At 38.1% G+C, this 25,100-nt stretch overlaps 1 long non-coding RNA gene across 3 annotated transcripts in view; it reads right to left on the bottom strand.

The window, feature by feature from the left end:
- The window catches only part of LOC121110598, a 189,397-nt gene that overhangs the window by 76,825 nt on the left and 87,472 nt on the right, over nucleotides 1–25,100 (bottom strand). Inside the window, exons 3-4 of one of the 3 annotated variants that reach the window (XR_005859272.1) lie at nucleotides 9,056–9,260; nucleotides 1,941–3,036 (exon numbers count right to left, since the gene is read on the bottom strand). This is a non-coding gene — a long non-coding RNA (uncharacterized LOC121110598). Of the gene's footprint in view, nucleotides 1–1,940; nucleotides 3,037–4,943; nucleotides 5,150–9,055; nucleotides 9,261–25,100 lie in introns of those variants that run through there. The other 2 variants (XR_005859274.1, XR_005859271.1) reach the window with 2 other exon arrangements.

Here is a 25,100-nt window from a genome sequence, read left to right as displayed (position 1 = left end):
GCCAGTCAGAGCAGTTATCGCAGTTACATAGTTCAGATTTTGTTTCCCCAACAGGATGATGAAATAATGATTAATTATCCTCATGTCGGGACAGTTACCAAGCCAAACACATTTATTTAGAACACTGCTTTTCATAGGCAACTGTATAGATTTTATCTACAACTGAGAAGTAGATCAAAAGGCACGTGAACAAGGTCAAAGAAAAATTGTATTTCTCAAGATTTGAATATACGCCTAATTATTTTCTGTTTTAATCCACCAGTAATAGATGATCCCAAAATAGAACTTTTTTTGAGTGGGATCCTTTAAATAATTTCCTATCATTGCTCAGCCTTCTAAAGCTAGTTGTAAAACTTACATGAGTTCAGTCAGATTTTGGCCATTGTTTAAAGCATTTCAGAATCATCCTATGAAACAACTCTGAGAGCCCTACAGTAGAGTCAGATATTTGCTCTGGACTCATAATGAAGGCAACTTCTAATTGTGTGTAATCAGAATTCGTCTTAGATAACTGAACTTAACAAGCTGTGAAGTAAAATTTGTTTCTGTACTGTAAGTTATAGTTCTGTATTATAAAGTAAGTTACATACTGCTTTACCAGTACAGTAGCCTGACAGTAAACTAGGCTCCGGCAAACATAGGCCTATATAACTAAAACAAGATTTTCTGAAATAAATCTTTTATTCTGTAAAGTCTCAAATCCTTCACATAGATACAGAGAGCAGAACTGATGCTTGAATGCCAGAATTTTCCAAAGGGCTCATCTTACAATGTAGGTCCAAAAGATTTTGTCCCTCAGATGAAAAAGGTTGGCCTTTGAGTAAGGTCAAGGAAGATAACAAATGATAGAGAAGGAGATATAGTTGCAAGCTCAGATTTTCCACAGACATATTTTTTAGGGAATGGTGTGTTAAGAAAAAAAAAAAAAAAAAAAAAAAAAAAAGGAAAAGAGAGGAAAAGGGAAAAGGGAAAAAAAATATTTTTAGGAAAAAAAAATCATTCAACCTAACATAGCTATTTTAGAGTAGCAAATGATGGGATAGATGCTTCCACAAGAAATATTTTTTGCTGGAAAATTGTACTGGAAAGCCAAGATGATTGAGAAGACTGTTGCCTGCATGAATAATGAGTCTCAAATATATTCAAATGCATTCAAGATGCCTCCATATGCAGAGGGACTTCTTCGTCCAAATTCTAGAAATAGATACTTAAGAGCCTCAGAGAATCCCACCTGGCTCATTCTGCACAACTTCATAAGCTCAAAATCTTCCTAAAGTTCATTCTAATCATTTTAGAGAACTTACAGTGAACTTCAACAATGAAGTCTGTGCCCATCACTGCAACATCTTTGCAGGAATTTATTCACTGTCAGAATGTTTTTCATTTTTTTTTCTGCATCAATTCATATTCCTACAATTAATTCTCCTGAATTTACTTTCCTGATTTTATTATCACCATCACAGAATAGTGGGTGCCCTGAGTTCAAACGCTTGCATCAAGCACGGCCCCATTAGATGAATTTGCTCTGGGCTCTGTCCAGCCAAATTTTGAAACTCTCCATGGATGGAAATTCCACAGCCTGCTCCAGTGCTCAGCTGCTCTCACTGTGAGGACATTTTTGTTAAATCTAGTCATAATATCCCCATGCTGCATCATATAAGCATCACTTCTATCCTTCTGCTGTGAACCTCCAAGAGGAGTTTGGGCTACATCTTCTCTGTAGCAATCCACACTAGGCTGTTACAAACAGTAATTACCCTTTATTCCCCAGGGTACATCTCCTGAAACAGCCAGACCTTTTGACATATGCACTGCAGGTTTGTTTCCACAGTCACCAGCAGTTCTCACACCAATGCCAGCAACTGCTGTAGTTTTCTTATTTCAAGGAGAATGGTGAATTTTAAAGCTACACTGAAATTACCAGGGCACATAGAGAAAAACAAACAAACAAACAACAACAACAAAATCTTGCTCAGATGCCAGATAACTACTCTGAATAACAGCTTATCAACTGTACAACTGTAGAGAAATCAGTTAATTAAAATGTGGTGTGATCAGAAAACTGAGTCTTCTCTGATCAGAACAGCTACCCCTTCCCTCCCATATCATCACTCTGATGCTTCCACAGACATTTTGAAAATAATTAAGATGGCACATGTTATTTTTAACATTCAATATATTAGTGAACGTCTTTCTTGAGAAAAGTACATTTTCCTAGAGCAGCAAATCTAAACACACTTTTTTTTTTTTTGCTCTGTTTATCGCAAGGAGAGCTTTTCTTTCTTAATGGGATCATAATTCACCCAGAACTGTTTGGAGGTTTACTTTTCTCGTAAACATGTGATTAAACATAATCATATGCATAAAAATAAACATCCATCATGACTAAGGTGGGTTTTTATCCTAACCAAGAGAAGCCTTCTACATTTCTTTTTTTTTTTTTTTGCTGATAATTTGAAAGGCTACTTGCAATTCTGCTCATAGGTACCAAATGGGAATCTGTAAGAAGTGATCTGATTTTGTTAAGGGTAGGATATCCAGCACCACCAACAGTGCTTCTCTGTTTCTGAAAAATACAGCTTATGTCATGAATGAATATGAACAAGAAAGCACAGCTAAGGCTCACAGCCTTACATTTCATACCTTTTTCTTTGCTCATGCTTGAAGCCATGTAGCCCTCAGGATGATCTTAACATTGGTGAGGAAGGAATAGAGTCTGATAATGAAGTCTGCATCAAATGCCCTCAGCATGTAAAATCAGTAAACTTCACAGTGTAGTTCAGAAGCATATTAAGTGTTTAGGATATAAGCCAATACCTGAAACAAAATCATGTTTTGTATTGTTTATGAAAAGTGGGACATAAAGAGGAACAATATCAGAAATGTAAGTAGAAGGTGAGAATATGGCCAGTTCATGAGGTAATGTGCAACATAAAAGAGCAACAATCTTTTGATGGGCACAGTAGGAACTTTAAGCGATTATTGGGCCTTGGTGTACTGAAAGAGTCTCTGATAATGAGCTGTTGATTCATCTGTCTGGAAAAAAAAAAATTAAACAGAATAAGAAATTTTAATTGAAGGGAAATGGAAATCATACAACCAGCATGAAGAAAATAAAGGAGAATAAGATAACACTCCTTTCATGCTTTGAAATGGATATCAAATGCAGCTCATGTCAATACCACTTTTTGGGCTTTCATTCTGTATACATGTATTGTTGAGCACTTCAGTTTGATCCAGAGTTCTGAACAGCACAAAGCCCAGGGACAGTGTAATGTTAAAACAGCTGACTCAGTTGCTATCTAACATAGTAAATAGAAAACTAGTTCACAAACGCTACTTCACTCCCTGCTTTCCAAAATGAAAACAGATAGACTGACCTCCAAGTTTGCTGCTGGTCATAAATAAAACCTTCACTAGACCTGATCTTCACCTGGAATGAACTGAGTGAACAAGACAACAGACAAAACTCTATTTGCAGACAACAAAGTCTTTTTTTTTTTTTTTTTTTTTTCTAGTTAGAAGTAAAGATATATATGTCCTCTTCCCAAAAGGGAAACCCAGCAAATTAAAATGTTACCACTAGTTTGACTAAAATACTATTTATCAAAAAGCTTTAAGAACTTCGGAGTCCCCAAACAGTTACATGCAAGTTCCCTTTTTGTTTTAAACAGAGCTGAGTGATATCCAAAATTTTAAGTTAAATCATTTTTTTTAAATGAAGATCTAAAGTCACCCAGTTTCCTTTGGCAAGCACTTGTCCCTTATTTTAGAGTCCATATCCTGTCCTGGAAATAAAAAACAAGGGATGCATCCACTACTTCTTAACCAGTCCTTATTGACTCTCAGTTTTCATGAGTGACAATTCCACCTCTAATGAAACAAAGCACATTCCACATTAAAAGTGGGGGGTTTCACTACCCCGCACACGCACTTTCGTTTTCCTCCAGTGTATTTTTAGTTGAATTGAGCAAATTGATACTGACATTAGATTAATGCATTATCTCTATGCAAGGAATGCGCCAAGTCACCTGGAAGTGTCAGGGAGAAAAATCTTGCTCTTGAAACATATGTACACTTGTGCATGGAATCCACTTCTAAAGATTAGCATTTTACACCAATTTCTTAGTGCCTTCTCTGAAGTCCAGTGATCAAGGCATGAATTAATGAAATCATTCACAACATACAATGCCATTACTTTGCCCTTCAAAGATGCATACTCCCATGAGAATCCCCTCCTTTGTGCTGTTAATTATTGTTAATGATTATTTTGAATGCAAGTGGAAATGTAACTCTCTTTAAAATCTTTTTTCTTTTGAACCCTTTTTTTTTGGAAGCCCCCAGAAGCATTTGGTTTGGAATTGATACATGCTCCAATATCGATCAAACAGGGCTTTGATTTCCCTTTGTTTCTCCCCCCTTCTCTCTATCACCAGTTTACATTTCACAAACTAGGAATGATAAAAGCTGCAGACTAGGAGCTAATATTCCAAATGCAACTTGGAAGAAATACGATTTGTACCAATGTCATTTATCTTTCAAGCAACTAAAATAATTACTAGTATTTCATGAATGAGAGAGGAAAATCAAAATGTAACCATTGCAATTGGGTTAGATTATAGACAACGATAACTAGGTATATGCTGAGAGCACTTAAAAAGACAAGTCACTGAGAAGAACTGAGATACATTATCCTATATGCCCTAATGATAGCTTGTGAAAAATATTTCCCTATGTCGTTAGATCACTTTTAAAAACACAGCAGAAACACAGAAGGCAGTATTTTGGAAAGCCATGAATCTGACTTGATTACCAAGTGATCAGAGCTTGCAGACTCTGTGGCCTGCTTATGTCATCACACTGCAACACGCTACAAACTGATCTGCCTCCTTCCTCATACTGATACTTTTCCAAGACACCTCTATCTTTACTGGCAAAGTTGCTGGAGACTCTTCTGTTTCTCTGTAAATTGGTAAAGCTGTTGTTTCAAGCCTTTTTAGCTTAAGCCTCATGTCTCCCCTTGCTGCCTTACCTCCATCCCGCTGCCTCCCAACTTGCCCTCCTCCTTCCATAGTATTTCTTCTGAGCTTTCCTCACCTTCCTTTTTACTCCTGCCTGTTGTTGCAGTCATGCCAGCAGGGACCCCAGCCTAACAGGCCAAGCAAAATTTATTAATTTGGGACCTGCTGTAGAGGTCTCTTCCTTCAGTGCTTCAAATGGTGAGTCATTATTTCAGCTAAAATCCAAAACCACCAGGAAACAGTGTTCCTATGGATTCCAGCTTTTATGATGCATCATTATTGATTTCTCTGTTGCTTCATGTTGATTCACCTCTACTGAAATGTGTATTTTTGATATAAAGTAATTCTCTGTTGCCTCCATTTTAGATCTTTAATTTGAGAAAATGACCTGCAGTAATAAAAGGAACTTTTGAAAGCTAAAGCCACTAACAGCCAAAGAAGATTTGGAGAAGAGTTTTGTCACGTGGCAGTCACTATCAGTTTATCAGATGGAAAATTTTCTTTCTCCAGATAGTATCACAGCTACAGCAAAGTCCTGCAGCAGTCGGGTCAACACCTGCCCTCCATGTCGTATCCAACAGAGATGTTCAGAGCATATCCACAAGCACGGTCTGTTTGGTGCCTCAGCCCCCATTTTAGCCTGCTAACCTGCACTTGCTCTAACCAGATACCTCTGGGTCCTGACTGAGAATAGCCAAGAGATATTCTGTGGAGGAATGTAAGAACAAGTCAAACATACAATGATGTTTCCCTCGTATATTCTCCAACCTCTGGTTTCCTCAGCTGGATGCTGTTTTTATGCCTTAGAAACTTGCACAGTATACTTCTCTTCAGTAGCTTCTCCTGTCTTAACCTGAACCTGCTAAACTTCCTGCATCCAATGCAGCTTTGTCTGGTGCAGGTCTCTGAAGAATTGCCTGTATTTGTTTGCTATCATTCTACTTCCTGCTAGTTTCATCTGACAGCACTTATTCCTCTCAAATCAACACAGTGAGCAGTCATTTCCCTCTCCATTCACATCATCTCTTTAAAGAGAATGAAGACAAATATTTTCAAGGTGCAAATTAAGGAAACTGAGAATCATTCACAGCTTAACTACTGAACCACTGTATTCAAACTATTTCACTTGCAAAAAGTTCTTGTGTTTGTGGGATTTTTCATAGGTCACATGAAAAACAAAAGCAAGGAATTCCCGGCAATTGCCAGCAAAAACAGTCTGATACTTAGCTGAAAGGCCATCTTTCTCCCCTGTCAATGAAGTGCTTTATAAGCTTGTGGAAGTTGGGATGCAATCTCACATGCAACACATCAGTTCAGTATGTTCTCCCATAATAAACACTACTTATTTTCTTTGAAATGGCAACAAGGGTTTCACGCAGTTTCTCACATACTTTCAATGAACGAGTGTGATGATGAAAGAAAAGTCTCTTGAGATGGAGAGAAGATGTAATCCCACACATCTAGAAGCTGCCTGTACTTAACTTTAAACAAAACTCTCTGGAAGGGTCCTATGGATGGAGAACAGTACTGAAGCCCCAGCATACTGTTTGTGAGTTTTCATTTACATTAAACAGAGATAAGTTGGCTGCCTACTGTTAGTATTTGCATATCAGATGGTTTTGTCTCACATCAAGAGAAACTAAATGGTTTTAGTTTTAAACAGATGGCAAACTGTTGGCAGGAGCTTTCAGAGGCATTAAACAATTGCATAGTAAAGTAAGACTCATAGGACAGATGAGGAATGAAATACCCAATGATAGAAAGTGACCTGAAATGAAATTTAAGGTATAGGCCATCACACAGCAGGATACTGAAAACCTTCCTACAGATCTGCATTCTGTGTCTAGCTGCTCCCATCTCTTTCAAGGACAGAGCAAAATCACCAGGTTGAAAGCAGATTTGCTTTTTGGAATAATGAAAATCCACATCCAAGTTTGGATCAGAGTGTTTTCATGTTTCTCACAGATTGTTTCACACTGAGTTTCCATCTCTCCTGAGCCAGGTGAGAATACCTCTAGGTGAGACAGAAAAGCTAAAACAAAACACTGCAAAAACAATTTGCAGCAATAAAAGCCAGTCTATCAGCCTATCAAACAAGATTGTACAAAAGACATTCCTGAAAAACACACATATAAATGCCTTCTATCTAGGCTGTCACCTGCAGTTCACCTGCCTAAAATCCTTATTTAGACACCAGGGGAAATATAGCTGTTGAGATGCACATGCGGCTTAATAAGCTCGAGCATACTAAGGGTATCCCATAGCTGGCAAGGTTGGAAAGACTCACATTTTGCCTGACCCCAGTGCAGTCCTAAGCATGGGGAACCCATGGGATCATGGCTGATTCTTTGTCTGGTTCAGGAGCTGTGGGTGGGATGGAAAGCACTGCCTGAGAACAGAGACTGCACTGAGACTGTCCCTACTGCAGGAGATAAATCTGAAAGTTAACACGTAAATTTTCTTGCTGCTTAGAAAGAGAAGCACAAGACAAAAGCTGTTTAATTTAGTCTGAAGAAAGCAAGTCAGCTAGACATACAGAGTGACAGCTGTTATGTGGCACTACAAGATTTTACACCAGTGAAGAGGCCATGTCAGTTAAACTCTCCCCTAACATCCTCACAGCCAATCAACCACTGTTCCTAACCCTCCTTCTAACATCCCTATTCATCCCTTCACGATGCCTTGAGCTTTTGATGTCATGCTATACCAGCAAACACCCCTGAAATGTATTGGAGGTAAGAACCTTTCCAGTTCTTATCATGCTGTGAGCTTTGAATAACTACAAGATAGCCATTTTGAGAAAACCCAAATTAAAGCTGTAGGTTTTCTCCTTCTGAAGGTACTGACAAGTTAAAGAATACTTTGGATCCCATGGAAGAGGATCCAAATGCATTTTAAAAATGCATTAAATTCCTTTTTCCAGGACTTCAAGGCTCCTCTCATTCAAAGAAGATGGAAATGTTCTTATGCACAGATGTATTTTATCTACCAACTAGAAAACCAGAACGAACTGAGTAGGGAAGGAGAAAGACAGTTCTTTGTGAAAATGGTAGGTTCACAATTTCTCCTGTATCATGCCTAGGATCACACAGTCCCTTTCCTTTACACTCTATTATATCTCTAGCAAGTCAAAAATTCTTTGCAAATGCTTTCAAAACATGGCACAGTTTTGCCCCATGGTATAGTCCTCCACTCACATCTCTTTCTGGAGGTTAGTCTTCCTGAGCTCACTTCCCATATTCACAAAAGAAGTACCGTGGTTAAGGAAAATCAGTGCTTAGGTTTCCATTTTCATGTGACAGATTTTGTACCACTAGTTTAACTGATTTGGCTATTGTTTTTACTGAATCATCAGAAGGAAACTCCATTACAAATCAAAAAAGTTGCACTTAGAACATAGTTGACTTAAAATATTTTCACCTTTTGCATCTTTTTGTATCCAAGACAAGCTGGCAGGATTGCTAGATACACATACCCAACACTGCTGAATCTCTAGTTTTTAATAGAAAAAAAAATCAATCCAAAAATTTTGCTCCTCAGTGTTCTTGCCCCCTCTTTCTCTCATGCAATCAGTTTCAGCACACATTACTGCTTATCTCTGCATCTCCAGTATCCTACTGCTGGAATTCATTTCATGCAGTAAAAAAATCTTTTTTTTTTTGTACAGAAGTGCTGACATGGTGAAAAATGTGTACATGCTCTTACAGGCAATTAGAAAACCAGCACGCAACCATAAAATCTTCCAATATAATAAAAACAAATTTAAAGAAAAAGGGGAAAAAAAAGAGAGAAGAAAGCAAACATTTCCACAGAGAATACATGCAGTTCCCAAGATGGTCTTCTATTTTTTCATCTGTCTTTCCTCTTTGCTCCCAAACTGCCTCCTACACACACCCAACCCATCGAGAATGTGTGTTTTACTAGATCCAGCATGAGCACATTCTGTTCTATGACTTGTATGCTTGGAGCCCTTCCAAGGGCTATATACTTATACTTCTACTATATACTTCCAAGTATAGTACAGAAGGACTTACCTCCGGAAAGTCACAATCTTATATCCCTATACTGATCCGAGACAGCAGGATTCCCAAAGCTAGTGTTCAGTGTTGATACCAGATCTTCCTTTTGAGTAACTGAGAGCAGCAGTAAGACAAGCACTCCTTGCCAGACAGTCACATCCACGAAGAACTGAAGGCAATCTACCACTACTTTAAACAGTTAGCAGTATGGAGCCAGGACCTAAAGAGAAAACACAGATGATTCTACAGATAATACACATATATATATATACATATATTCTTCTTTAAAATCTGTAGGAAAATCTAACCTTCCCAGAACACACTCAAGCATCACAATCTGGCCAGTGCTGAAAACTCACTTCACAGTTCCCAAATCATCTTGGGACAGCAAAACTAGAGGAAACTCTGTACCCTAACTATAGGCAGAGGCTTCAGATGAGTATGTATACAGCAGTTTGCAAACAAACTTCACTAGACACTGGGCTAAATTCTTAAATCCTTGGAATTTCACTTATTTTGACCTGATTATCCAGGATACACAAGAAACTTTTGTTTAGTTTTGTTTTGCACCTTTGCTTTCCTGACTCAGGGAGGAAGAATGGATCAGGATAAATTGTAGTGAAGTAGAACAGAGGCATTTTGGATGGAGGAATACCAGAAGGATTAGTGCAGATATACTCCCTTGCTATTAAAAGTAGTCATCCTTCTGCAGAATACATGGCCACCCTGTGCTGGCATCAGCATAACATTCAGAACAGGCATTGCCTTTCTCTTTGCAGAATATGGTTGTTGTAAGTGCCAGTATAAGCACAAACTGAGTCCCTAGATTAGGTATCTGACTCAGAAGACACTGAAAACAGTTCTAAAGACTCATAGGAACTCAGGAAAGGGTTAATATTCTTTTTCAAGATTTCCAGTACTCACATCAGAACACCTTGAAGCATACTAGATGTATGCAGCAAAGGATGCCTTCTTTAATTCTCATTAAGTGGTTCCTTTTTCTTTTCATTTAGTATCTGTGGGATTCTGGTATATGAATTGTCTCTACCAATGGAGGCTATGGAGTGGGATGGGATTTAGCTAAGTTCAGGTTTTTATCCTCAAATACCTGGAGGCAACCTGCTATGGACACACCGTGGCATAAATTAACATCTATTATCTCTATCATTCTATTTGATTCAGCCAGCAGAGCATACAAGCAAAAAGGTTTATTTGGAGTTCTGAGCCTGTCTAAATGCCTCAGGTGCATTCAGCAGTTTTTTCTCCATGAAAAACACGTCCCTAAATAATAGAGCATCGCGAAAAGCGAACAACAAACAGATTCTGCTTTGTTCATTAGCAAACAGCACGGGCTGGGAACACAAGACCTGCCAGGCTGTATCCATCTAGCTCAGTCACTTCTCTTTGGGAACAACTGATACCAGGTGCTGCAAATAGGAGTAGAAAAAAAACAATTCAGACAGACATTGATAAATTTGCCTCAGTGATGGCCACTTTGATTACTACCAACCCTAACAGATCCACTATGGTGCCTCACACTGCAGAAGCTGATCACCTTACCCCGTCCTACTACAGACTGGGAGCAATAAGGTAAGAAATGCAGCATGGAGGTAAGTACTCTCAGGACAGGGGACAAGACATGCCCCGAGGAAAGAGGAACCACATGGTGATTTAATTTAAATAACACAAGCAGAACTTCATCCATCCTGCTAAATGATCCAGAGATCTCTGGGGCTGAAGCATCATTCCTCTCCTAATACATGGAGGGCTGGGCATGTGCTCACTACAACCTCTGTGTAAGGAACCAACCTAGGAGATTCTTGCTCCAAGTTTTGCTCCAAATGAAACCACCTGGGGCTAGAATTTTGACAGACAGAATGAATTGGGGAAAAAAAAATAAAAAAAAAATAGACAGTTTTAGTGCATTTAACTGTATTTCAAACCATTTTTATGTCTTCTCCTCCCATAAATTGCAGCCTTTCTGCTTCAGCAAGAGAGAATGAAAAACTGGCTGTACAGGTTCATTGCTCAGAGAGAGAATAGGAATGATCTGTAAAGAAACTGTTCAGAGCTCAGAGATTAGTACTGAAGACTGCACATTCACCATATATTAAAGGAGTAGTTCCACACAAGAATAATTATGGCATGAAGAAAATGGCTAAATGGAGGGGAAAAGAATCAAAAATTAGGCTATCACAAGTCCTGAGATTGCTGAAAAATCAGGCTACCTATGGTGGGAAAAAAGAAAAAATAGGATCTTGCATTATTTCTTGGTTTAGATGTTCAGGTTATCAAGTTCTTTCTCATTATAGTTAAATGTTACAACTTCCAAAAGTGTAAAATTTCCTTCTTATCCAGAAGTTCAAGCATGGATGTAGGACAAGGATGATGGGAGCATCACATTTCTGAAACAACAGAGAGGGAAGAATATTCTCTTGTTCTTTTTGGAGAGAAAAAAAAAAAAACATTTTGAAAAACTGTTGATCGTAACATTGATTTTTTTCAGTCTGAAGCAGTTTCTCATTTCAATTTCTTTTTGTTAGACATGAAGATGCTACAAAATCAAAACTGAAGTGACACCACCAGGAAAACACTTTCAGACCAGCCTAAATGATTAATTTTGTCCACAAAATAATTATATATGTGTATATATATATATACACATATATACATATACATATATCTGTGGAAAATTATCAGCCTACATTGCCAGCTTTGGGACAAAGCCAAACTTCAGCACACAGTGCAAAATACGGTCTCTTTCCTCTGCCCATATCCTGGTCAACACAAAGCTGCACAGATACGAGGACCGTGCTTGCTTTTGAACTAAAGACAATTGCACATCTGTGAGAATGATCATTCTATAAGTCAAACTAAGGTATAAGTGGAATAAACCAAGGAAAAAAAAATACACTTAAGACCTATTGGGTTTTGTGGCAAAACAAAACAAAACAAAAAAACCAATAATATTAAACATGCTCTCCCTGCGAGGAATACAACTGAGTTTGAAAATACTGTATAGATACTGCGGATATAGATACTGTATTGTGGAGATGCAATAACAAGCAACACCAGGAAAAACTTACTGTGCTGAGTAACACTTAGCTAGAACAGTAAGCACATCTTCTGTCAGGGAAGGGTATGCAGGCAGCCCCAGAAGAGTATAAGAGGCATGGAAATGAAAGTAGCGTATAGAAACAGGATCTAACACCCTGTAGGTCCTGACAGCATTTATTACCTATAAAGAGGATGTAATAATATAAGAGGCTGCATTGTGCATAGCACCTCTATTTTTTACATTATAGGCTTTGTTAAAATACCTGACTAACATGTAGGGCAAAAGAAATTGGGGCAGGATGCTGAAAAGACCCAGCCAGTTTAAACTACTTATACTTTGTTGAAAGAAAATTTAGATGAAAATGATAAGAATCAGAAGGCTATAATTTATCTTGAGCTCATCAACCCCAACTGAACAGCAATTGCTTAAGAAGCACGTTAAATATACTCTCATAAGTGAGAGTATAATGCTGGCATGTGAACTGTCTCTTACTGCAAAATTTACTCATCTATGAGATGCACCACTCTGAGTGGGTGCTTAAGACTGCAGTTTTCATTTGACCACAGTTACAGAAAATACACGCAAGACCCTTGTGGTGAAAAAGCTTATTAATGGGAAATTGTTAGCAACAGTTTTTTACCTGGAAATTGGCCTTGAGCTTCCTATTGTATGCAAGAGCTCACCTTTCCCATTTCACTGCTCACAGAGCAATGCTCTTAAGACCCTACAGCCTGGTAATGATAAAGAAGTAACAACGAGTAGCTGAACTAAAACAAAAGTTTTATGGGTAGTCAAAATTGCTTCCGACTGGCTTTAGAAAAAATGGAGTGGAATAAATCTGAGTGGAAACATTCTCCAGCTGACCACAAAGAAGTAGGTTTTGAAAACAAACAAGATGAATAGCAGGAACAACAAAAAGCACGAAAAGGTAGAGCATAGTGATTTCTAAGAATAGTTTACATTAAAAAAAATTAAATAAATGTCTGAACCATGCAACAAGCAGTGGATTTATAATCACAGCACTACTCCTGTTATCAGCCTCAGGATAGGATCGTGCTGGGTCACACCGCAGCACCACACTTCTCCCCATGTCTGAAGGGACCTGATCTGACATTACCCACATAGTACTGAGGCAAATTATTGGAACAAATGCACCCATCCTCCACTCCCTTGCTGGAACCTCCATCCAGATATGAGCAGCTCAAGGAATTACCCTGCTCACATGGTGCGGCTGAAGCAGAAAGATTATGTTTGCCCACAGCTTTACACTTTGGCAAAACATGAACATAAGGGACCACATCATCAGCTACTGTGGACAAGCTGTTGAGGATCTCCTCCTGTCTCCACAGACTTCTGGAGCCAGGAAGTCTCTTGTGGCCATTTCAGCAGCCTTACACAGCATTGCTGCATCAATTCAGTTTCCTATCATTGACACTAAAATCACAAGAGTTGCATAAAGCTTCTAAGTAGCAACACAGTTATGATATTAAAATGGTGATGATGGGGAGGTGAAGTAGAGTTTTTTTCCTCCTTTCACAATGTAGTACCTGCTTTTAGGGTCACTTTTTGGACATGACTCCACATAGATAGGAACTATACTCTTCACTTTTACTTTTGTGAGACGTATCCAACTGCAGAGTCAGTTCAATTTCACAAATTAGGTTTGAGAAAGCATCTTCCACTGACAGAGGTGAACAGGAAATACTATGCTGAGCATGAAGAATACAGACATTTGAAGTTACTCACAACTCTGCAGAAAAAGAGGCTCTTTAGGGCCACGGGGTCACTTTTGCTCTCTAGGACACAAGCAGTCTCATTTGTAAAAAAGGGTTCTTAATTCTCTTTGCAAAGCATCTTGAAAGACACAAACAGAATCTGCAAAAGCCTTAGCAGAGCAAATATTATATAATCTGAAAATATAACATATATAACAATATATATAAAATATATAATAATCTGAAAGAATTTCTGATCTACAGTAATCATATACCAGTGGCTAATGGTACATGAGCTGAGTACATTCAAAGAAGAGCTTACTCCTCCTTTAAGTGGTTTGAAAGTAGCAGCAGGAAAAGTATTTTGCAGAGTTGGATGTGTGAGTACACAGTGACACAACAGTGCTGGGACCTACCCAGGAACCACATGCCTTCTTTTAGCGGAAACAAGTGAGCAGGCTGTCTTTCAAAGCTGGAATCTGTTGGATTATAAAGGGTTTGTTCATTTGTTTTTGGCAAATATATTTCTACAGGGAACACAACTGGCATCTGTGACAGCATGGGACTGAAAAGAAGTTCACTCTACTATGAAACTGCTCAGAAATTTTTGAACACAATACTGTTAATGCTTGGAAACATTTAAGCAACCTTTTAATCTGACTGTGGGCTGTTTGAAAACAGCAATCATTCCATCTAGAAGAAAGATGGGTGAAGCATTTTGGAGATAAAAAAACATTGCAAGCCTGCAAGATTTCTATCAAGTAATTTAGGTAACAACAAACACTAGCAGAAATCTTATTTTCTGACACTTTCCTCATACAATAAAGATTATTGCCTAAGGTTCACTGATTCCCGGTGAAGTGGAGGTGTGAATTTTGCTCCATCCACCTCAGTAATGCTGAGTGCCCCCAAAAACCATATCCAGGTAGATACTCCCCAGTCAGACCCTGCTTCTATGAACATGCATCAGCTGGTTGTGACATTTCAAAACTGAAAATAAAAGATAAGAATGAGCGAAAAGATGGCAAGGAGAAGTAACCTACGAATCTGAAAGCAGAAAATACTGAGAAAAAACTGACATCTCAGCAAAGATTATTTTTCCTTCACTTTCATGAGGGAAGATTGGACGCAGGAGAATTTCCATGAGAGAATGTGGTCAGAAAGACTGCTCCATAGAAGAAAACAGAGCAAAAGAGTCAGTATTACAGCTGACATTAAATACTGGAGCAAAATTGTCCTAGTTTAACATCAACCAACATGAAACCCAGCACTGTCATTTCCAAAGCATTATTTTTTTTCGGAAGCATTTATAACAGCATTTTCAATATTTCAACATGTCTGCCATGTTCTTTCTCTAATGATTAGGATGAAAATAAGCACTGAGACACAGATTGCAGAACAGAAATCCTGTTTTCTCAGGCAGCCTCTGCCTTTTCTGAAGATTTCATTGTAAGGATGTGTATTTCCTGGTTCATCATTTATTAACAGGAACCCTTTCAAACTTTCTTGTATTTCTTCACCTTTAGTAACTCACACATAGCAAAGCTGTGGCATATCTCAGTGATTCAGCTGTACTTTTTCAATGATGTAGCAGAATGGCAGGAAGGTATAATCTTAACAAATGCTTAGATTAAAGTAGAGACTGAGAACAACATTGCCACTAACAATGTTGGTTCATCCCTTCTGGTTTTGAGGAAGAATCAATATTAGTTGCCCAACATTCACATTCTTGGTTTTTCTCCTAATAAATGCACGAAAGAGAGAAGCCTAAGAAAAGGAAGGATTTCACTAGACACCTTTTTTTTCCAAGCATAGAACATGCATTTTACACAGGTGCATACAAAAGTAATCAGTGATTAACATTTTCTTGAAACAGACGTGTTTGAAGACCCCTTGAAATCTGTCTTTCTTAATTCATCTCAGTAATAGAGCTAGATTTTTCAGATAAACTCAACACACAGCAGTTGATGTCCAAAAGCCAAGAAGCACTTAAGCGAGCAGAATTGGTGTCAGTCACAAGAATACACTAATTAAGGTACTTCTTTTTTTTCACTACAGTGTTATTTCTCTCTTATGGCACTTTGTTACAACTACCAGAATCTTTTTAATTCAGTGCTCTATTCAACGAGAAATAAGGTTGTTGATTCTGTGATTTGTTCACTAATTCAGGCAGAGAAAAGGAGTAATTGCAAGCATATCACCTGTAGAAAACTCCTTCTAATTTATTTAGGCTGATGAATGGACCACACAGATGTGAGCTACTCATACAGTAATAACTGAAGCAAGAACAAAAAGCTTACTGGACTAATGCAAAGCTATTATAGGAAATGGGGGTTCTTTCAGAATTGAGAATTCCAAACTGGTAGAAATTAAATTGGTTAGGAAAGATTCAACCAGACATCTTCAATAAAAAAAAAAAAAAAAAATAGAAAAAAATGTAGAAGCAGTGGTTTATAAAAGCTGTGGGAAAGTAATAAAGATATTTGTGTTGATAGCCTCAATACCTAGATGTCTGCAAATAGTCTAAATCAGCAGTCTACTTTAAAGAAATTGTACTAGAAGAGACTTGCTTGTAACATTTTATGTTTATCTTGCTTTCTCCTTCTGTCATAAGCAATCTTTCCCTTTTTTACCCTGTCCAGTAACATTTAATCTTAATAAAAGTTCACCCAATATTATTTTTCTGGAAGAACAGCAAAATCTAAAAAGAAAGAAAACGATTAGCAGTACAGCAATACTAATCTTATAGTATAAAATACTTATCACATCGAGTTTCCACTAAGTTGACCTGCATTCATAGTTTGATAACAGCAAGAAAAATATTAAATCTGTAGATACTTAGGATTTAATTCCTCAGACTACTCAGCTTTTCACCAGCTGCCAAAACACAAATATTCTTATGTCTTCTGGCCAAACACAGCTACTATCAACCAAACCCAGAGAGAAAGAAAATAATCACTCTTGACTAAAACCTCGTTAGATAAATAGCATGTAAAATCTGTAACCCTACCCACGTAAGGAAAGGAATCATACAATCATTTAGGTTGGAAAAGACCCTAAAGATCAAGTCCAAACAGGAACCTAGCATTACCAAGTCTATCACTAAACTATGCCCTAAGTGGCACATCCGCATCTCTTAAACACCTCCAGGGATGGGGACTCTCCCACTACCATGGGCAGTCTGTTCCAATACTTAATCACTCTTTCTGTGAATAAATTCTTTCTGATATCCAATCTAAACCTCCCCTGGTGCAACTTGAAGCCATTTCCTCACATTCTATCCTTCGTCACCGTGAAGGTTCACAGTGATGGACAAACGAACCCCATCACACCATTCTCCCAGACCCAAAGAAGGAGGCTGAAGAGTTGAAATTAAAGACAGAGAGATTGCTCACCAATTGCTGGAGCTGTATCAAACTGGTTCTTACCTAACACAGGGCAGCTTCTGGACTTTTCTCAGAGAGGCCACCCCTGAAGCTTCCCTGCTACCCAAACCTTGTTATATAAACCCAATACTATAACCCGAGAGAAAACTAACATCCACCTCATTACAATCTTCTGTCAGGTTATTGTAGAGACCAATGAGGTCTCCCCTCAGTCTGCTTTTTTCCAGACTAAACAGACCCTGCTCCCTTTTCTAGTCTCTTCACCAGCTTTGTTGCTCTTCTCTGAATGAATTCCAACTCAATGCATTTCTTGTAGTGAAAGGCCCCTCTCCATTCACTCAACAAGACTGCTTAGCAGAGGAATTAACACTTAGCAGATTTCTCATCTTTCCATCAACATCCCCAGCACATTTTTTGGCGCTCTATCCTCATTCACTGAAAGGACAGCCATATATAACCTGATGTTTGCCAATTGTGGTATTGAAGATGGTATCTAGATCTAAGTATTGAAGTGGAAGGGTAGCTCTATTGGAAGTCCTAAAGCTTTCTGCAGAACAGACTTTGATGAAGCTCCACTGTCAACTGATAAAGTTCATTTAATATTTTACACGGGTTTCTTTTTTTAAAAGTCATCTGACTTGATAAAATATTTGTAGTCATCAGCAAAAATTACAAAATTAATACAGTATGAAGAAGTTAATAAAAATCCTAATAAGCACTTAGGATGTAATCATAAATAGCAAGGCACTGTCATGTCGATATTTTTCTAGTGAAGATCTGCACAGCCTGATCATGAATTGCTAGCAGGCCAGAAGAATTCTTATTTATGGAATTATTACTGATGAAATTGGCAGGTGGTAAACACATAGAATTCAAGGTTGGGAAATATTACATAGAAGGACATATAAGTACAGGAAGAATGGTGTGCTGAGTACAAATTTGTGGAACCAGGGGTTGGACTCAGTGATCCTTGTGGGTCCTTTCCAACTCAGGATGCTCTATGATTTCATGATTTAGTTCTCAATGTTTGGACATCACAGGTGAGTGGTGTAAGCATTCCTTTTTTTCTGTGTCTTAATTCATGCAATCACCTCTTTCCCTGGCTATTACTCCCTGCTCAGGAACAAAATCAGGGGGACAAGTTATTTCTTACATTAATGTTGATGCTTTGTTAGCTGTGGTTTTCTTTTTTTTTTTTTTTTTTCAGCTTGCTTTTTATTTATTTTTAATTTGCTACTACTGCTTCAAATTAAAATCAGAACTGCAAATGGATGAACGGAAAAGCCAGGTGTTTACCTCAGTGTCTTACAGTCTCCTACTGTTAACCCGTGACTAACAAATTATTTTGTAATTCCTCTCATGTTATTTACATGCCTTTATTTATCTGGTCCTGTATTTTTGCAAATACAATTCAGGTCCATTCTGCACGTTTTATTGGTCTATTGGATTAACATTAACTGGAAACAAAAGGTGGGAAGTTCTTGTGCCTCCCTTCTGAATTATTGCTCTCTTTTGGACAAATATCTACTCTTAGAAGTTTTCAATTGCAAAATGATAATAGTAACTCCCTGAACTGAGGGGCGATGCTAAGAATATATTAGCTATGATTTGTAGATGTTCTTCAAGAAAATTGTCCCAAGCTGTACTGATTGGAGACTGTTCAAGTTTACTCACCCAGCTCTTGCACTTGGAGCCTTGAATTGAATGTCATCAAAAAGCAGTAACACTTCTACTGGCAGTGTTTATCAGTTAAATCCAAATCTTCTCATGACTTAGAGAAGAAGTTGCTTGTCTCAAGTATCCAATTTTATTCCTTTCACTACCAACTTAGTTGCTTAGATTTATCCTTTTTCATGTCCATAATCCAGTTATTATAACAGTGAGACCACCTGGCAGCAAACCCACACCACAAGGACCAACTTTTTCGTAATACTTACACTGAGTCAAACATGTAACTGTTTTTAAAAAGCTTTTCCTCTCAGCATACTGAAGTTTTTTAGCCAGCTACAGAGTTTGACACATGGGCTCACCTGTCAGAAAACTTCAGCTGCAGCCAACAAAACAAGGTGAGGTTTTATTGGTTAATTGTTTATGTGGGAAAATAAGTCTTCATCCACTTCTGTTCCTGTAAGTGGATGCAGCAGCTCTTTGTTTATTTGAGTTTCCTAAGAAATTTTTGAACAATCTTCTGATTCTTCTACTCAAAGAAATGGTGCTTCAAAGCAAGTAGCAGATTAAGGTCAGCTATATACATCTCTAGACTACTTAAAAACATCAAATTAAACATTAACCACTACTAGATCTGATATCAACTGAGACTTTTCCTGCTGCTGTACAGCGTACAGTGGTTTGGAGCACATATTCCCTTGTTACCATGCAGCCATATATTTGTGTTCCAGCACATATACAGACAAAGCTTATAAAGACTCTTTGCTGCTGCTTGATAGAGAAAATTTAGTTCTGATTTTGAGGCAACCAGACTTATTTAGTCCAGTCCAGCAAGATATCGCCTATGTTTTTATTAAGATCATCCTTTATTGGTATTTATATATATTATTGTAAAGAAAAGAGGAAAAAACATCTGTTTCTAACATCAAAATTTACTTTTACCCTCTTTTTAGTTATTATTATTTTTTTCCCTACTAAGAGGGGGAATGCTTACAGCCTTCTGCCTTTTGCCAGCTTTATTCAGGTTTTGCTGTGGAAAACCAAAACATGCTGGTTCAGCTTCAGATCAAACTATGATGTTTCAGTGTAAGTCAAATGAGAATTCAGCTGTACTGACAACCTTGGTGGCAACCCCTTTTTGCTTGTTTCTTTGTTCTTCTAAAACTATACTATATTGTTTTACCATCTTCGTGATGTGGATTTAGACAATGATATCTAGCACTAAACTGTGCTTCAATCTTGTTCATAAACAAGAATAATCATGCTGGGTTTTCAAATCTTTGGCTTTTCACAGCAAAACAATTGTGTATCAGAAGGAATAGATATTAAGAACATCAGACACAAGAAAAACATAAAAGGTGAAAAAGCTAAAACAATGTGGCCAACCATGACAGTTTTGCTGTAAGCCTAGAAATGTTTATAGGTTTTCTGAATCCCTATTAAGTCCTCCAGAAAACCTATCAGTTTTCTTTCTTTGACAAGTTTACCTATTTTTTTCTAGACTTACTGAAAATAGGAATCCTAAGTACTAAACATAAAAGGCATATAAGACCATGATGCTGTACTCAAAGACCTTTCATAGCCTAAATGTGATGCTTTTCAGCCAGTATCATAATTTCAATGTTGTTGTTGTTGTAGGATCAACGGAATAGCTTAAAATCATGTGGATGTGGAGTAACGGCCTGACACAATTCTTTACCTGATTCCTTAGAAACTCATCTTATTCACTGAAAGAAACTTCAGATTCTGAGGAAATACAAGTAACAATGAACCCTTATAGACAGATAATTGTGACAACTTTTCACTAAAGCTGAAGTGCTAATTTTGGAATGCATATTATAGATTATGCTACTCTTGCTTATTTCTTTAGTGTTCCCCATTGCATAGTCTTAAACAGGATTACTGTGTATCTTCAAAATAAATTGAAACTCTACGAACATCCTTAGCACTGCATATGAACAAAAAAGATAGAAGTTGACAGTACACTTATGATCTTTAAGCCATCAATTACAGTCTTATTCAGATACTGTACTTATGTGTGGAATAGAAATCTAGATAATAGATTTGATGCAACTTTTCATTCTGAATTTAGTCTCAAATGAATTTCCTCACTAATCTGTTACTAATCTGTATATCTCGTGTCTGCATGCCAGTGATGAGCTCCCTAGATTCTGCTGCCTTTCATCCAGAGATAGATTATTTTGCTTTACACAATCCTATTGAAAGTTGTTAGTCACAGCACATCTCAGTCTAATGGAGAATCAGAATTCTCCTAGTCATTGTCACTGCAATGACAGTGTCAGCAGCAAGCAGATATTTCAGAAATACATAGAAGAAACCAAGGGAATATGTGCTTTCTTCAGCCCTTTAGAGTTGAAAGCACTAGTGGTGAAACAGTAGTACACACTGTGAGGTAGAGAACATCTGAGTATTCTGTAAATCTATTAGAAATTTGATGCTTTCTGTATATGCTGACTATTTCCAATTCAACAGAATCATAGAATTGCTCACATTGGAAAAGACCTTGAAGATCATCAAGTTCAACCACAACCTAACTATAGTACCCTAACAACCCCTTGCTAAATCATGTCCCTGAGCACCCCATCCAAATGGATTTTAAACACATCCAGGAATGGTGACTCAATCACCTCCCTGGGGAGCTTATTCCAGTGCTTAACCACTCTTTCTGTAAAGCAGTTTTTCCTGATATCCAACCTAAATCTCCCCTGACGCAACTTGAGGCCATTTCCCCTTGTCATCAGTGAGAAGAGACCAACCCCGCTCTCGCTGCAATCACCTTTCAGATATTGGAAGAGATCAAGAAGGTCTCCTCTCAGCCGCCTCTTCCCCAGACTAAACAGCCCCAGTTCCCCAGTTGCTCCTCATAGGGCTTAATCTCCAAGACCTTCACAAGTCTTGTTGCCCTTCTTTGGATCTGCTCCAGCACCTCAATGTCCTTCTTGTACTGAGGTGCCCAAAACTGAACACAGTACTCAAGGTGAGGCCTCACCAATGCTGAGTACAGGGGCAGGATTACTTTCCTAGTCCCACTCACCACACCATTTCTGATACAAGCCAGGATGCCATTGGCCTTCTTGGCCACCTAGACACACTGCTGGCCATGATGGTCATGTCCACTTAGAATTAAAACAAAACAAAACAAAAGTCAATTGAGACCAATTGGCTAATTGAGACTAAGTATGACATCAAAGAACAGTAGCAGAGGAAAGATATTAAAGCAGAAATCCCACCTCAGCTGCATTTAAACTGCATGGCTAATTTTCAGGAACAGTTTGATACAAGCAGATAAGAAATACTCTCAGAATGCCAGAACCCTCTTCTGTTAACTTTACCGACAATAGAATATCTACAAAAGATAATGTAATATATTCATTCTATTCTTTCTTGATTACATTTATTGGCTACAGGACACTCATGGTGCTCTTTCTCACCTTTTGCACCCAAAAATCCCTGAATTCTCTCTGCCTTGTATCTCTGCTAATTTGTAATTCTATACATTTAGCCATGCTAAGAATTAATTACATTGATTTAGGCACACAGCCTGTAACAGTTACTTATATGATACTCATTGTTATCCTGTTCTGTCCCTATGGCTACCATAAACTATTAGCTTGCATTAAATAATGTAACCAGCTTCACCGTCATAGTAAGGATTAAATTATAGGTCTGCTTAGATTAAATTCTAGCAGTAACAATGATTTTCCCCTTGAAATTATTCTTTTCAGCATTAGTCTAAAGTGATTTCTTCAGGGAAAGCAGACAGGAAGAGATAGACGTGTGTATGCTAATACTTTCTCTGGCATTAAGTGAATGCAGCATGGTTTGATACTGTCTATAATCTAACAAGCTAAACAAGAGCAGTTTCTGTAGTATTAGGTGTCTTAGTTCGTTCTTAACTAAAATGTGTGGCCAACTTCCCATCCTCATTCACTGTGTCAACCAACATTTTATACATTAGCATTAAATCATTTCTTCCGACTGAATAATTAACACCAAGGCTCTCCAAAAGTATGCTTAGAAAGGATATTGCTTATCATGCTCATTTCAATTCACAGAAATGAATGGGATCAATATGTTCAGATTACCAGGAAAAGTTGTGATAAATGTTAGACACAGCTGGCAAAATTAGGTTCATGTGGGATGAACTGGTGGAACAGTTCAATGAAGGACTGTTGAAGGGACAAGTCACCAGAAGGAATCTACACAGTGAGGATATATTGCTCAAAAGAGCCCAGATGGTCTTACACACTGTTTTAAGATTGTAAAAACAAAAACAAAACAAAACAAAACAAAACAAAAAAATTACTGAAAATTGTACTGAAATCATTTAAATGCAGGAAGATAGTATCAATGTTGTATTCTCTGAGGGAATCCTGTTCAATTCTGGTTATCTGTTGGAAGGAAACTAAAAAGAGAGAGATGGAAGAGATTCTGAACAAAGGAACTGAAAGAGCCAGAGGCCCATCCAAACATGGGCTGCCTCATAGAAGAAATAAACCAACAAGCGAAGATGTTGAAAACCGTAGAAATTTGTGACTGTCAAGAATATTTTTGAGAAGGTGAATTAGCGTAACAACATGGAGATATCTGATATTCAGTGAACCAGAAATGTAATAAGATATAACAAATGCAATATAATTAAGAAGTGGCAGGATTTTAAAATAAATAAATAAATCATTAAATGAATGACTTTCCTGAGTAGTGTGTGGTGTATTTCTCAAAACCTAATGCTCAAACCCACACTGAGCTCAAAGGGCTACTGTAAAAGGGGCTATAACAAGCTGGTGGTGGGTCACTAGTGAAGTTCCTCAGAGCTCCATTTTAGGGACAGTTTTTATCCATGTTTTTATAAATGAACTTGATTCAGAAATGCATATTAAGTAAATTTGCAGATGATATCAAGGTAGGAGGAGCTACTGACAACTTTGAGGTCAGAGAGGCTTTGTAAAGAGACTGTGACAAACAAGAGATCTGGGAAATCAACACATGATGTTTAACAACAATCCCTTCCAAGGCAAAATTCTCCATCTACGTGCTGGGAAACGAGAGGTTGGACAGTAGCTCTGCAGAAAGAGATCAGGGTTTCTGGTTGGTAGCAAGTTAAATATGAGTGAGGATTGTGCCATGGCAGCCAAAGGGCCAACAGCAACCTGGGGTGCACCAGGCCCAGCACTGTCAGTGGGTGATGGAAAGGAGGGACTGTCCTGCTCTGCTCTGCGCTGCCTCACCTAGATCACTGTACACAGGTTTGGGCACCTCACTATAAGACAGACATAAAACTACCAGAGAGTATCCAAAGATGATGAAGAGTCTGGAGGGAAAAATGTGAGAAGTGGTTGAGATCTTTGGGTTTGTTCAGCCCAAAGCAGAGGAGGCTACAGCCTCAGTTCCCTCAAGGGAACACTGATCTCTGCTCTCTGGTGACAGTGACAGGACCCAAGGGAACAGCATGGAGCTGCATTGGTGAGGGGGTCAGGTTGTTAGAAAAAGGTTCTTCATTAGAAGGTGGTGGGCATGGAATAGACTGCCCAGGGTGGAGGTCATGGCCCTGAGCTGCCAGAGTTCAAGGAGCATTTGGACAATGCTCTCAGACATAAGTTTTAGGTTCTAGGTGCTCTTGTATGGAGCAAGAGGTCGGGCTCAATGATCCCATGGATTTCTTCCAGCTCAGGATATGCTAAAATTATGTGATTCTATGAATAACTTCCTCCTTAGAAGCTACTTAAATTATTTACCTCATGATTCATGAAATTCTTCATGTGTAGACATATCTGATTTAAAATGGGGTTTCTAAAACAAGGCCTGACCTATGATACATCTTGTATGTATTATGTTATAAAGGAACACCTAGGTGACATGAATGTCCTAAACAACTACCAGGGAAATAGACTTGAAATCTGTATCTCTACAGGAATGAGCTCCTTAACAAACAGCTCTTGGATAAAGTAACCACTCCAAAAACGTATTCCAGCTGTGTAAGGTTGGTACTGACCTCTTGGTCCAAGCATTTTTCACACAGGTCACTGATTCCTAATCATTTTGTTCAATAAATGATAGTTCAGTCAACTACAATTAAAGCTAAGTTTTCAGTCCTGCACAGCATGTCGAAAATTGCTAGTGGAACTTATTTCTTCTTTCATTAAATAGATGCACAGGGAGAGAGAAAGATAGAGAGAGGTTGCAGCTTTACATACACTACATCAAGCTAGGAA

Source organism: Gallus gallus, chromosome 4 (genome assembly GCF_016699485.2).
Source record: "Gallus gallus isolate bGalGal1 chromosome 4, bGalGal1.mat.broiler.GRCg7b, whole genome shotgun sequence".
Taxonomy (NCBI): Eukaryota; Metazoa; Chordata; class Aves; order Galliformes; family Phasianidae; genus Gallus; species Gallus gallus.
The sequence above is the reverse complement of the archived record's forward strand: the minus strand, read 5'-3'. Positions and strand labels throughout refer to the sequence as shown.